Below are 15,165 nucleotides of genomic sequence, written 5' to 3' on the forward strand. Positions count from 1 at the left end.
TTTTTTAAAAAAACCCAAAACAACGTGTGGTGGGATTCACTGTCTGAAATAACAAGTGAACTGCAGAGAGATAATTGTTCTAATTTATAGCAGGGAATAAATCTGCATGTGCTGCCATTCAAAAGCAATCAGAGATGACTTGTCAGCATGTGCTGCTACTTCATTTGAGCTTGAAACTGCTGCCCAGCTGTTCCAGTGATGTTATTTTGCTGTGAAATAGATATTTGTCAACTACAAATGGCAATAAGGAGTTTATGCATTAAAATATGGTTACAGATTTTTTTCACTTAATCCTGTTAGATGGTTGTAATTGCGGTCTAAAGCTCCTTTCGCATGGCTTTCCACTACTTTCAGTGTCCAGAGACAGGATTTACGCTGAAGGCATTAAAATAAAAAAAACCTTGAGATCCGGGGTTTGGCCAGCTCATACTGGGAGAGGTTCACAAAGCAGTATTAATGGAACCAAACATTTTAAAAAAAAGAGTAATGGATCCAAATTATGCAGTTTAGACCCATATTAAAAATTGAAAAACACGTTTGGGTCCCAATGCTGGACTGTGATCTGCACAGATCCATGCACTGGGGTCCACTTGCATGGATCAGATTGCAGGATCAGGGCCTTGGTTTATAACTAGGTTGAGCATACCAGGGACCTCTGAAATATGTTGGAGCCTTGGTCTGTCTTGTATTCAGTCGCCCAAATCCTGGTTCTTAGACTGCTGTCTTTCTACTTTAAACCTTCAGAAGGCTAACGAACAATCCCAACAGGGAACACAAGAGAGGGTTTGTTTAATACAGTGGCATTAATTTTCATAAAAGAAACTGTTCACTCTACTGCTGAATGATATACAGGCTGACAAGATTTGCTGACTATGATGTAGGTGCTGAGAAATATCAAGGCACGTGTTTCTGCCACAAAATACAACAAATTTGCAAAGACTATTCTAACTTCAGACTTGGCTTCAGTGGGACCACAGTTTGTACTTTTGCATTGATTTCAGTAGGATCAGGATTTTGTGGTAGAGTGTTCTAGTTCTTGGGTCTTAATGTGCTTATGAATTTAAGTGAGATGCACGCTCTGTGGGAATATTATCTAGATTGGTGAATATGTACATGTAACTTCCATTAATGCTAATGACTGTTAGTCACTGGGAAGGAAATATACCCCTTTTATAGTTTTTTGCTTTGTTTTTTTTTACCTTTATCAGAGATGGGTTGTTCAAGCATAAACATCTTTTTGGAGAAGTCTGGCAAAGATGGCAGAATGTTAATACATGCAGTTTCATACTGTATAAAACTATAAAACCTATGGACATAAAACAAGGATAATTTAAACCAATATAATTTTAACTATGGGAACAGTTATCCATCATACATGAATGATTCAAAATCTTTCACATAACTCCGATCAGTTAATTTCATAACTCTTGAAGTCTGTTCCAGTGCCTAGGAGCTGTATAAAAGACTTACTGAAGTTGAATACAAATTCTTGCTATTTGACAAATAAAGAGATACCACTTCAAGTTCTGTTCAAATGCACAGGGAATTTATTTGCCTAGATGGTACCAGGAATATAATAATTTAAAGAGAACCTCTGAAGGCTGGTAGACTCAAAATTTGACCTACCTTGTTCTTTTTTTAGAAAACTTAATGTAATTAGCTCTGTATTAACAAACCATTGTATTCAGCTGAGCACTTAGAAGTGTCCTACAATAGCAAACTAATCTCTCTAGTCTGTGAGAGGCAAATATCAAACCAGCTATAGTTTCAGTCTTCCCTGGGGTTTATTTGAATATCAGAAAGAAACTACTGTGGAACTTGCACATTGTCTTATCTTTCTCTTTATAGAGAAGTGTCTTTATTTCCTTAAAAGCAATAACTAGCTCAATGAGGATGCACTTTACTGTGTACTTAATGGCCCAATTCTAAGGTGTAGAACTTCAGAAGGAGTTCTGAAGGACCAGGCTGTCCGAGCACTGGTGTGTAAATGAGCCAGATTCTATTTTGACTCAGGGTTGCATGCAAGAAGCCGAAGGGGAATTCACACTGAATTATGGAGTTACACAGAATTTTGTATTGAGCTTTGAGCAGTTTCTCAGGATAGGGAGAAATGAACTTATGTCTTTATTAGAATCTGGTTCGAACCAGTCTCATGACTGATCACTGCTGTTTTGTTAGAGAACCATACAAATCAAAACCTATGAAAACATAAGACTAAAAGCTTTTTCTACATACTTAGTGGCCAAGGCTTGAAAACACACTTCAGTTGAGTACTTTCCATTGGTGAATAAAATTGAACAGATGATAGCCCTGCCCAGTGCTCTGTGTGAATCATTGGCAGAGTGAGACATAAAGTTCTCAATCATAAGAGGGTCCATACTGTAGTCAGGACTGGTAGCACCACCTATTTTTAAGGTGGTCTGGCACTACCCTTTATAAAACCCTCTTTTCAGTTGCTTATAGCTTTGCCAAACTATTTCTTTCTCTTCCTTTCAAAAGCTGGGGAGGAGGTGGCCTGATTTTCCCCACTAAGACACTGCTGCTGTCCCAGTTGGGGAACATGTCCCCTCCCCTGATCTTTGAGACTTCGTTGTAATCTTTTAGATATAAGTCTGGTAAATGTTCAAGTCGTATGAAGCAGATACTTGCAATTAGTAATTTAAGGCCCAAATATGACCTACTTCCAGACACTGGGGAAATAGCCTCTGTATTGTAAATATCTTTTTAAAGACAACTATTTCTCCTAAAGATGCCCAGTGATGGGCACCTTTGAAAAATGTGCAATAATAATTGCCATTAAGAAATAAGTGGCAGTATTATTGCAATTCTTATTAAACCAATGTTTGTTGCTCTGTGGCCTCTCTTGCTGGCTCAGCTGCAGCAGATAAAATTTGCTTTTTCTTTTGATGATGTTAAGGCATAAACATGAGGCAAACCAACCTCAAGATTTTTGTGGGGGTGAGGACTGGAATCAACATTCCTCAAATGAGGGAAGGGGAGAGGAAGAGGCTTTGAAAAATGAAACTTCTTCTGATTCTAGACTGTAGGAAGAAAATTGTTTGACAAGAACTCTTATTCCCTGCTCAAATGATCAGTGTTTCGAGGAAAAAATGGTTTCATGGTGGATGCTGAGTTTCCAGACTGAACAACTCCTTTCCCCTTTTCCTTTATTCAAAATATTTTTTGCCCATCAACCCTATAGACCTCTGTTAAAATTTTTACATTGGGAGTGTACCTGGATTTTTTTACATCTCTCAAATTATGATAGAACATGATCTGTTGATTTGAAGCAGCAGTCAAGTTTACATAACAAATCCTTGTCCATATTAATTCAGCTAATCTATGATTTATCTCTAGTGCTGTGCGGGTATGGTTTTTAACACTAATTGACTAAGGCTATTTTTTCTTACTGATTGGTTTCACAAAAGTTTAACAAGTACTTTACTATCAATATTACATCGTTAAGGAAACATTCTTTTAGGAAAGGTGAGATTATAGAGTACTAACTTCTTATGTGGAATCATCTGGAAAACCTTTTGATTTCTAATATAATCACAAAACTATGCATTTCTATAGCTCTTGTATGAAAAGCACTAAATTATCTGCCCAACACCTCCGGAATGTAGGATTAGCCCCAATTTTCCAAAGGAACATCATAAAGTTAAGTGACTTGCTCAATGCCATTCACTTAGTTGGTGTGAAGAGCGAGAATCAGTGTTGAGGGTTTTCTGATCCTACCCTGCATTGTGCTTCTCTAAATCTCACAGAATCCACCTTCATTTTTAAGATAAAAGGCAAATAAATTGACTTTTATCCTCCATTTCCCCAGCCCTGTTTCAGATGATCCCATATATAGAATTGTGTGTTGCTGCCAACCAAGAAACAGGATAATGAAGATGGAGCCCTTACATAGACGCCTCTGCCAACCCACATAATTTTTTGTGTTTTGGGGCCTAGTTATCACACATTTATGCATGCAATTGCATTCCTAATTTGCATGCTCCATTACTACTACAGGAAATGGTCAGAGGTGCACATGACTGTTTATGAAATTACCTGATTTGAGTGCACAGCTGTGGTAAGCGCACATGCATCTATCTGACAGTTGTGCCCTCTATCTCTCCTTCCTAAAGTTCATACCTAAGTTCTATTTCATGTCTCTTTTCCCCACCTCTGTCTGGCCTTTCAGGAAAGAGATGAAAGGCAAGAAGGAAAAGACTTGAAACAGAAGAGACTCTGCTTTTTGCAGGAGTTCACTGGGAGCTGCTGGGTACTCAGCACTTCTGAAAGTCAGGCTGATTATTTATGTATCAAATAAGGATTTAGAAACCTAACCTCAGGCACCAATTTTTGAAAATCTTGGCCTTTGGCTGTAACTTTAACTGTATGGAATTCAAAAGAAATCTCTAATATTGGACCTCACCCTAACATAAATCACTTTTTTGAGCTATGTTACAGAGCTTATTTGATGAATGGATGCCTTTTCAGCACTTCAGAGTGAATTTCCCCCACTGGTTATGAGAAATTGTTTAAAGAGGGGTATCTCAGAGAAAAAACTGATGTCAAGGTTTTTGTTACTCTTTGTCTAGGTCTAATAATACTGAAGTTCAAATCCACTGTTGCAGAATGACTGGAAATTAATAACTTTTTCCTCATTTCTATTTTTCAGTTTAAGGGAACTGAGTGGCCATAGCTTATAATGTTCAATGCTGATTGATATTTTTTTTTGTTTCCTTTCTTTCTAATGTATGGATACATGCTACAGTGATATAAGGTGTTTGATGCTGGGAAGAGGATGTTGGGGGCGGGGGGGAAGAAGGGGGAAGAGCAGAAACAATGACAAATTAGTAACTCGGCATTCTCTATCATTCATAGTGCCTCAGTCTTTGAAGGTCCTTCCCTCAGTGATATTATTGGCTACCCACTAGTAAATATTTCCAAGCAACCATTTTGGTCATTTGGATAAAAGCTCAGCATATTAAAAAGTCCCTGAATATTTATATGCTAGACCGTAATGACAGCACCAGTTAAATAATATATGTATTTAGGAACTTGTTATATGTATTTAGGAACTTCTTAAGTGTAGAAGAATCAGTCAAGGACTCCTGGGTAAATAATACATTTTTGAAATTTTTATGAACTCCTAAACTAACACCAGGCACAACCTACATTAAAATAAGCGTTTAAACATATCAAAGCCTGTAAATTCATATAAAGCTGAATGTTTGGTCTTAATTAAATCCCTCTTGCTGATAGACTGCAAATAAATACTTTAGAACAAAAGGTGACCATATTGTCTGTCACTGGTGTTGCAATGTTTAGGATTAACCAGGGGAGTTAAAAGTCTGACTATCAGCTTTAACTATGTATAAATCAGAATTTTTAGAGTAAAATTTCAAAGCATTAGTCACGAAACACCCCACTGAAATCTGTGGGAGCTTTTGTTAACGTTCCAGATACAGATTTTGTTTGTGTGAATTGCCTTTTAAATTTATGGGTATGGTTTTGAGAAGAGAGAAACTGAGCTGTTGGCTTTGGGATTCAGACTGAAATTTTTGGGACAGTTTTGCTGGCTGTCTTCTGATGCAGGAGGAGGAACCCTCCCTTATCCAAAAGCCATGGCATAAGACTTCATGGAATCTGCCTTGGCAAATGATGACTGCTGCTTGCTTTTTAACATTGGCCCCAGATTTCTTACACATTTCAGGCCATTTGTATATTAAGGTGATCCTTGAGGCTGAGGCTAGAATATTTTTGAGCCACTGTTTTGATGGCTGAAGACAATGAGTCATCATCCTGTAGTCACTGGTAGCGGCCCACAGGCTGCATATTACTCTTCATATGAGATACCAGGAATCTGTCTTCATGCTGGGAGCTGAGTTGCATTTTGCACAGGTGTAATAGTCACCTACTCCAGTCACTTTTGCTTCTGAACCAAAAGCAAGATCCAGAGTGTGCCCATCTATAGATATTGTCTGAAATCATCTGAGATAGACCCTTTGCTGTCAGGGCAGCAATGAGATCCCAAGTCATCTGCAGTCCCCCTAAAGAATAAGCCTACATAGGTCAGATAAATTCATTCCACTCTGGAAAATCTGGTGTTTACTGAGGAGGACAATGCACTAACTGCCAATTTAACCATATCCACAGAAGTATGCAAACTAACCATGCTACTTAACTGGGTGGATTATTCCAACTATTCTTTTAATGTTGCTGAACCTTTTCAGGTGAAACATTGCTAGATTTAGAGCCGTGAGCTCCCAGAACATCTTTTCTGAGTTACGTTCTACTTGGTAACACTTGGCCCCACATGAAAACAATGACTGAGACCTCCTAAAAGGAGGCACAAATGGTAAATGAGATTAATTGCTGAAGTCTGTACTGTAAGAAATTGACTAGAAATGTGGATTCGGAGAGCTTGACGTACTTTATTGTTCCAAACTCAATAAATTCCCTGTCCGCTTTAGGTCCTCAGCTGTAATGATCACATTGGGCTGACTCTGCTATTGGTGTTGTAGTCTCCCTGAACTATTTTGGAAAGTTTAAACATTTCTTGCGTGATTAAATGCACTTTCAATAAATCAATCCCATAATAATTGTTGTTCAGGAGAGTTCATTATTCAGTTTAGTGTTTTAAATTACTGTTCTTCTTTAAAGGAGTCTTCTGACGTAATGGCTTCAGCTAAATCCATTTGCCATACTCTGGCTTGTAATTACTTTAGATTTGAAGAATAAAATGAATGGCTTTATTATTAATCAGTAGCAATTTTCTCGCTGTTTTTAACCTTAGAATGGCCTTCGCTTGTGAAATAGTTTTAACGGTCTAGATGACAAAACACTTCCCCGCCCTCCCTTAGGACAGAGGGGTTCAGTGAAAGCAATGAGATCTGTTTTCTCCCAAACATTTGTCATAGTGATCGTAATTGTTACTGTGCGTGTTAGCCTTACAGGGTGAACAAATTAGTTTGATATTGTATGCTGTCATCCTCTTGGTCTCTTTCAGTGCCTTCCTGTCTGGTCTTTTGTCTTTTAAATTGTAAGTTCCTCAGGACAGAACCTGCCTCTCTGTCTTTAAAGTGGAGAGAGCATTGTCTGAAATGAATTGTAATTTTTTTTTTAACTTTGATCTAGTGGACTGTGTGATCTACCTGTACTTAAGAATAATCTTGTACCCTGTTAGCTCATGCCAGATGAAAAGAATAAGGGCTTGTATATACGGTGATTTTAAGTGCACCAAGCTTGGGTGTAAATCTACAATGCTCTAGCTTGTTGTACATCACCCTGCTACCGCGTACTAAAAGATCTGTAGTATGCTTTGACCTACCACTCTTTGAAAGTCCACACAGCAAGCTAGTGTGCTGTAGATGTATACCCCACCTTGCTGCGTACTATCTTGCCATATAAAGAAGCCCTAACTTACCAAGATTTTTTTCTCTTTCTACAGTGTGGGATTCTACAGTTGTCTGTAGTCTTGTTGACTTCGCACTTATGGTGAGAGATCCATAGCCTCATACAGCCACCTTTGGTACTAGAATGCAGCTTTGAACACAGATGAATTGCTCTGCTAGCATGAAGCACCATTTGATTTTAGTGGGGCTCTGCATGGATGCAGCAGTCCTTTCACATACAGTCATTTGTAGGGCTGGAATCTTGTTCCGTGTCTGGCCTTAATTTTAAATATCGAGAGGCAATACAAACTAATGGGAAGACATTTCCAGCCTTGATGTGCTTATCATCATCTAGTGGGTGCCAGAATATCTAATTTTCTGAGGATGATTGGAAAATGAAGAGGGGATAACTGTGAAATGTTAGACACTGGATAAATCTCAGCTTTTACTGTCCAGAGGGGTTTTATAGCTTACACCTTGCTATGCTGACATTACTTTGTTTCCAGCTAGAATTGTGATGTTTGAACAAGAAAGTCAACAACTTTTTGAAAAACATTAGGGAAATAGAGCAACTAACCAAAGAAAATACACCATTTTCCTGAGAAGTCTTAATTCCAGTGTTCTCCAGGAGGTCATTAAAAGTATAAATGTAAAACTCTGGGTGGAATTTACCCAGACAGAAGAAAAGGAGTACTTGTGGCACCTTAGAGACTAACCAATTTATTTGAGCATAAGCTTTCTTGAGCTACAGCTCACTTCATCGGATGCATTGGATGTAGCTCACGAAAGCTAATGCTCAAATAAATTGGTTAGTCTCTAAGGTGCCACAAGTACTCCTTTTCTTTTTGCAAATACAGACTAACACGGCTGTTACTCTTCTGTCTGGTTTCAGAGTATCTCAGAACTCTACCATCTGTACTCTTGCCACTTAATTCTGTTTTCATTACACCTTCATGTTTTGACTTTGAAAATAATAATTTTTATTCCATGTCCATGGTTTTTCAACTCACATACTAGAGCACATTTCAGTTTTTAGAAATGCCTTTTTAATAGTGAAAATATTTTTTTATTGGTGGTAACACAGCTGCTGGCATTGTAAATATGTCAAAAGTTTTACATAAGGGTAGCCCTTCTTGGGACCAAAATTCCCCCAGGTTATAGCACAGGGAGTTCAGTTGTTGTAATAAAGATTACGTTGCTGAGAAGTTCCCCTCAAGGTCCCATGATGGTAATGCCCCTATATTTTGTCTTTAAAGAAAACTGCTGAGAGGCAATGCTTTTTTCGGTGTGTGTCCCATTTTCATTAATGCATGGGAATTGATGGAGTTGCAGTGACTTGTAACAGTAATGAGTTCTAAACATAAGAATGCACTCCTTTCTAATAAGTGAGCACTGCTGGGGTTTAAAAGCGTACTAAATCAGTTGCTTTAGTATGAATTTATTAGTTTTTTTTCAGCATTAGCTTTAATAGTAGTTATTTACATAAGCGTACATCCCATTAACTGCCATCAGGGCTGGAAAACATGCTGAACTGTTCATATTTTCATATAATTATTGAACATAATGGTTTCATTTGCATTTCTAAACAGTGATGTTTCTGTCAGGCTTGGAAATAGTGTCTTTACGCAGTCCCTATTTCACATCCACTTATTTGACATCGTTAAATTTTATGCTAATGTGCTTCCCTAGAATATCATCAGTAGGACAGATGCTTGTGCTTTAATATACAAATCAGAGATGCTTTTCCCTCCCCCTTCCCTGAAGTGCAAAGGAAATTAAAAAAAGCATATCTGCACTTTTTAGATATAGTTTGTCTCACTCTAAATAGCTTTATGAAGTAAAACTTCATTCTCAACCTTAGCAGTCACTCTAAAATGTTTTTACAAATACCTTATTTAGGGAGGGTGAGGAATTTCATTTTCCTCATGGAGGAGATAGTACCCACGAAGGGGACTACTTTATATATCAACTCACTTTTGATGTATAAAGCAAGTTATCAATTTAAACAAACTTCACCAGGCCTTGGCTTTACCTTCTGAATAATTGACCACCATTGAACAGAGGCTGCAGGATTGGAGAAGATGTCAGTTTCTGGATAGAAGACCAGGCAACCAAAATGCCCACGGAATCCTCTCATCAATTTATTAGGTTTTTTAAAACACAAAGTTGTCATAATCCTGTATGCGTTGGTGAAATCACCAGTTTAAGGGCTGTGGCTAATTAAAAGGTGGTGGTTACTCTTTATTACGTACTACGTTATTGGTGTCACATGTTTACTCAAGAAAAGTTCCTGCCCCAAAGAGCATTGGGTCAGGCCCAAAGTTAAGACTGTAAAAGCAGGGGAAGATGACAGTGCAGGGAGGCTAGTGTCAATAATCATAACTAAATGATGAGAGGGAAGTTTCAGGGTAAAAGATCACTCTTTTTATTTTACTCTTTTAAAAACAAAACACTCCATATTTGTTCCCTGTGAGCTCCCTTCCTCTACCTCTGCATTGACCGTGGGTCTAGAAACCATGCTTCTGAAAGATGATGGCAGGTGCTCTTTGGTACAACCATAGTGTTTGGTTATGTTGATAGGAACAAATAAGTATCCAGCTATGCAGGACATTGCTAGGAGGCAGTATGGCCTCATGGAATGGGCACAGGAGTGGGAACTAGCAACTCCTGAGTTCCATTTCAAGCTCTGCCACTGAGTTATTGGTGTGACATTGGGCAATTTAATTCACTTCCTTCTTCCACAGATGGGGATAGGACTTACTTACCTTCCATGGCATAGTGAGGATTAATATTTGTATATTATTCTTATTCAGTGCTGGCACTTAACAAATCATGTGCTAGGCCCTGTACAAGACAAAGATAAAGAAATTCCACAATCCCCAAAAACTCAAACAAAAAAGCTAGGATACAGGGAAGATCAAAGAAGAGAATACATCAAACAGCTTTGTCATTGTCCTTGTTTTTTATACAAAACTGTCTCCCTTCTTGTGGAAATTGTAGAAGAAGTGATTATCAAGGAGGGAACTGAATACAGATGGGGTGGTGGGTTGGTGAATTGGAAAGGAAGAGGTATTTTATGTATAAGGAGCCATGTGGGCAAACTATGATGGTTATAGGGGGTGACATACACTGATGGTTTCTGGAACTTGTGAGAACTTCTGTTGTTATTTATGTACAGTGAACACCTTGCTGGTTGCTTTGCAGACAAGTAGGGAGATAAGATCCCTCTCTGAAAGTGCTCGCAATATAGGACCTGATTCTATAAAGAGATCTGAGCACTACAAACATGCTAAGTACTGTGGCAACTGTTTTTTGGCAGCATAAAAGTACAGTCAGGAAAAAAAGAAAACCAAAAATACTAATCCACTTCTGTTCTTTTCACACTTTGTCCTCAAAATAGACTTCCAAAGAACCCCCAATTCTGAGCTGCAAATAAAGTAACTTCTCTTTTGAGCTAACGGTTGCAGCAGGTTTATTAGAGCTGGCTCTTTGGAGCCAGGATACTCTGTTTAAGCTTTGGTTCTAGAATTAAAGTGAGATCATCCTACCAAGTGGGCTGTAAATTGACGCGTCTAGCTGTTAATTTCAGCTAGAGTACTGGGAAGTGTGAAGAGGGCATTTGCAGCATGCAAAAGAGACTGTTGTACTGCAGAGATTCTGAGCTGACCTGTTGTCAATTTATCATTTTAATCCTGGAAAGAGGGCTCTAGGTAATTGGCAAGTATCCTTATTTTAATATGCAGCCATAAAAAGGTAAAGTACTATGATTTTTAAGATCAGAAGATTAACATTTTGCCTTAAATAAAATATGATTAACTGGCACAGAATTAAAAGTAATAGAACTGAAATATTCAAACTGTGACTCTGAGGTGTCAGATTGTGCATAAGTGTGACAGTTTAACTGCTAAAGTGATTTAAAAATGAACTAGCTGAAGAATGTATATACAGAGTATTGAGGAATAAAATGTTATAGAACAATCATGGCTATCAAAACTCACTCAAACACTCTCATTTTTAAAAGCCAGGGAATCAAAAGGTAAGGCTGTCTACATGGGGCTGCAACCTGTCTGTGCTGAGGCAGGTGCAGAAAAAGTGAAAGTCAGTGTGCTGTGTTGGCATCCCACACTATGATTTTAAGCCAGCCAGATCCTTTTTATTCCAAGCCAGAACTACTCTCTCATTCATCTACCTCCAGCAAAGGGAAAAAATGACTAACCCAGTAACTCTCATCTTCTTTCTATGGTCTGCAGCAAGGGAGGCTTCTCAGTATCCCAGTACTGCTTCATTTCTGGAAGATGGGTGTGCACTTGGAGAGATGAAGCCACGCACTTGTTAGCATATGATTATTTAAGGTGTTGTGCAGCTCTGCTGTGAAATTTGATTCTGTAAAAATGGCACTGTAGGGTTACATGTTTGTCACTCGTTGATTTCCATCTGTAATGTGCTTTTCTTATAAGTAAAAATAGGTTTTCTAACTACTACTCTTGCAAACTCAACATGGACTCTAAAAGACGAGCTGTCTTCTCATGAATGGCTGGAGATAAGGTTCTGCAGTCCCAATTAGGAATTCAATAAAACCTGTGTGATTTATTTTCAGTGGGTTTCTACAGGTGTAAGTTATTGAAGCTTAGTAAGCAATTCTGGTGATGCACAATACATCTCACACTTCCTCTTAACTGCTTATGTAACTTATGCCTGCTTGGTTTGGCACTCTGTCCTGTTCTAGTGGTGTTTAGATCAGCTAGAGATTGATCTTCAACAGGCTTGGCTGAGTGAGAAGTGTGTCTTGGCTCTGGCAGATTTAAATATCATAACTCCTGCTTTATGATTCAGAGGTCCCAGGTTTGATCCCAGTTGCTGACACCAAGAGTCTGTCAGTATTACAAAGGGGGAGGAGGGTTGTTCAGGATTTCAACTGGGGTGTCTCTAAAGCTCAGGATGTTCTTCCCCAACCAGGAAGAATATGTAACCCATCATAGAATATCAGGGTTGGAAGGGACCTCAGAAGGTCATCTAGTCCCACCCCCTGCTCAAAGCAGGACCAATCCCCAATTAAATCATCCCAGCCAGGGCTTTGTCAAGCCTGACCCTAAAAACTTCTAAGGAAGGAGATTCTACCATCTCCCTAGGTAACACATTCCAGTGTTTCACCACCCTCCTAGTGAAAAAGTTTTTCCTAATATCCAACCTAAACCTCCCCCACTGCAACTTGAGACCATTACTCCTTGTCCTGTCCTCTTCTACCACTGAGAATAGTCTAGATCCATCCTCTCTGGAACCACCTCTCAGGTAGTTGAAAGCAGCTATCAAATCTCCCCTCATTCTTCTCTTCTGCGGACTAAACAATCCCAGTTCCCTCAGCCTCTCCTCATAAGTCATGTGTTCCAGACCCCTAATCATTTTTGTTGCCCTTCGCTGGACTCTCTCCAATTTATCCACATCCTTCTTGTAGTGTGGGGCCCAAAACTGGACACAGTACTCCAGATGAGGCCTCACCAATGTCGAATAGAGGGGGACGATCACATCCCTCGATCTGCTCGCTATGCCCCTACTTATACATCCCAAAATGTCATTGGCCTTCTTGGCAACAAGGGCACACTGCTGACTTATATCCAGCTTCTCGTCCACTGTCACCCCTAGGTCCTTTTCTGCAGAACTGCTGCCTAGCCATTCGGTCCCTAGTCTGTAGTTGTGCATTGGGTTCTTCCGTCCTAAGTGCAGGACCCTGCACTTGTCCTTATTGAACCTCATCAGATTTCTTTTGGCCCAATCCTCCAATTTGTCTAGGTCCCTCTGTATCCTATCCCTGCCCTCCAGCGTATCTACCACTCCTCCCAGTTTAGTATCATCCGCAAATTTGCTGAGAGTGCAATCCACACCATCCTCCAGATCATTTATGAAGATATTGAACAAAACCAGCCCTAGGACCGACCCCTGGGGCATTCCACTTGACACCGGCTGCCAACTAGACATGGAGCCATTGGTCACTACCCGTTGAGCCCGACAATCTAACCAACTTTCTACCCACCTTATAGTGCATTCATCCAGCCTATACTTCTTTAACTTGCTGACAAGAATACTGTGGGAGACCATGTCAAAAGCTTTGCTTTAAAGTCAAGAAACAATACATCCACTGCTTTCCCTTCATCCACAGAACCAGTAATCTCATCATAGAAGGTGATTAGATTAGTCAGGCATGACCTTCCCTTGGTGAATCCATGCTGACTGTTCCTGATCACTTTCCTCTTCTGTAAGTACTTCAGGATTGATTCTTTGAGGACCTGCTCCATGATTTTTCCGGGGACTGAGGTGAGGCTGACTGGCCTGTAGTTCCCAGGATCCTCCTCCTTCCCTTTTTTAAAGATTGGCACTACATTAGCCTTTTTCCAGTCATCCGGGACTTCCCCCGTTCACCACGAGTTTTCAAAGATAATGGCCAATGGCTCTGCAATCACAGCTGCCAATTCCTTTAGCACTCTCGGATGCAACTTGTCCGGCCCCATGGACTTGTGCAGGTCCAGCTTTTCTAAATAGTCCCTAACCACCTCTATCTCCACAGAGGGCTGGCCATCTATTCCCCATGTTGTGATGCCCAGCGCAGCAGTCTGGGAGCTGACCTTGTTCGTGAAGACAGAGGCAAAAAAAGCATTGAGTACATTAGCTTTTTCCACATCCTCTGTCACTAGGTTGCCTCCCTCATGCATTAAGGGGCCTACACTTTCCTTGGCTTTCTTCTTGTTGCCAACATACCTGAAGAAACCCTTCTTGTTACTCTTGACATCTCTGGCTAGCTGCAGCTCCAGGTGCGATTTGGCCCTCCTGATTTCATTCCTACATGCCCGAGCAATATTTCTATACTCATCCCTGGTCATATGTCCAACATTCCACTTCTTGTAAGCTTCTTTTTTAAGTTTAAGATCCGCTAGGATTTCACCGTTAAGCCAAGCTGGTCGCCTGCCATATTTACTATTCATTCAACTCATCGGGATGATTTGTCCCTGTAACCTCAACAGGGATTCCTTGAAATACAGCCAGCTCTCCTGGACTCCTTTCCCCTTCATGTTAGTCCCCTAGGGGATCCTACCCATCCGTTCCCTGAGGGAGTTGAAGTCTGCTTTCCTGAAGTCCAGGGTCCGTATCCTGCTGCTTACCTTTCTTCCCTGTGTCAGGATCCTGAACTCAACCAACTCATGGTCACTGCCTCCCAGATTCCCATCCACTTTTGCTTCCCCCACTAATTCTTCCCGGTTTGCGAGCAGCAGGTCAAGAAAAGCTCCCCCCCCCCCCCCTAGTTGGCTCCTCTAGCACTTGCACCAGGAAATTGTCCCCTACGCTTTCCAAAAACTTCCTGGATTGTCTATGCACCGCTGTATTGCTCTCTCAGCAGATATCAGGAAAATTAAAGTCACCCATGAGAACCAGGGCGTGCGAACTAGTAGCTCCTGCGAGCTGCCGGAAGAAAGCCTCATCCACCTCATCCCCCTGGTCTGGTGGTCTCTAGCAGACTCCCACCACTACATCACTCTTGTTGCTCACGCTTCAAAACTTAATCCAGAGACACTCAGGTTTTTCTACAGTTTCGTACCGGAGCTCTGAGCAGTCATACTGTTCATACAGTGCTACTCCCCCACCTTTTCTGCCCTGCCTGTCCTTCCTGAACAGTTTATAACCATCCATGACAGTACTCCAGTCATGTGAGTTATCCCACCAAGTCTGTTATTCTAATCACGTCATAATTCCTTGACATCACCAGGACCTCCAGTTCTCTCTGCTTGTT

At 40.3% G+C, this 15,165-nt stretch overlaps 1 protein-coding gene across 8 annotated transcripts in view; it reads left to right on the forward strand.

The window, feature by feature from the left end:
• The window catches only part of KIAA1328 (KIAA1328 ortholog), a 284,448-nt gene that overhangs the window by 32,741 nt on the left and 236,542 nt on the right, over positions 1–15,165 (forward strand). Inside the window, exon 1 of one of the 8 annotated variants that reach the window (XM_073343418.2) lies at positions 10–7,491. The exons of the other annotated variants lie outside the window; for them this stretch is intronic. The gene's annotated coding sequence lies outside the window, so the exon portion shown is untranslated. Of the gene's footprint in view, positions 1–9; positions 7,492–15,165 lie in introns of those variants that run through there. 8 annotated transcript variants of the gene reach the window in all.

This window comes from Lepidochelys kempii, chromosome 5, assembly GCF_965140285.1.
Source record: "Lepidochelys kempii isolate rLepKem1 chromosome 5, rLepKem1.hap1, whole genome shotgun sequence".
NCBI lineage: Eukaryota > Metazoa > Chordata > Testudines > Cheloniidae > Lepidochelys > Lepidochelys kempii.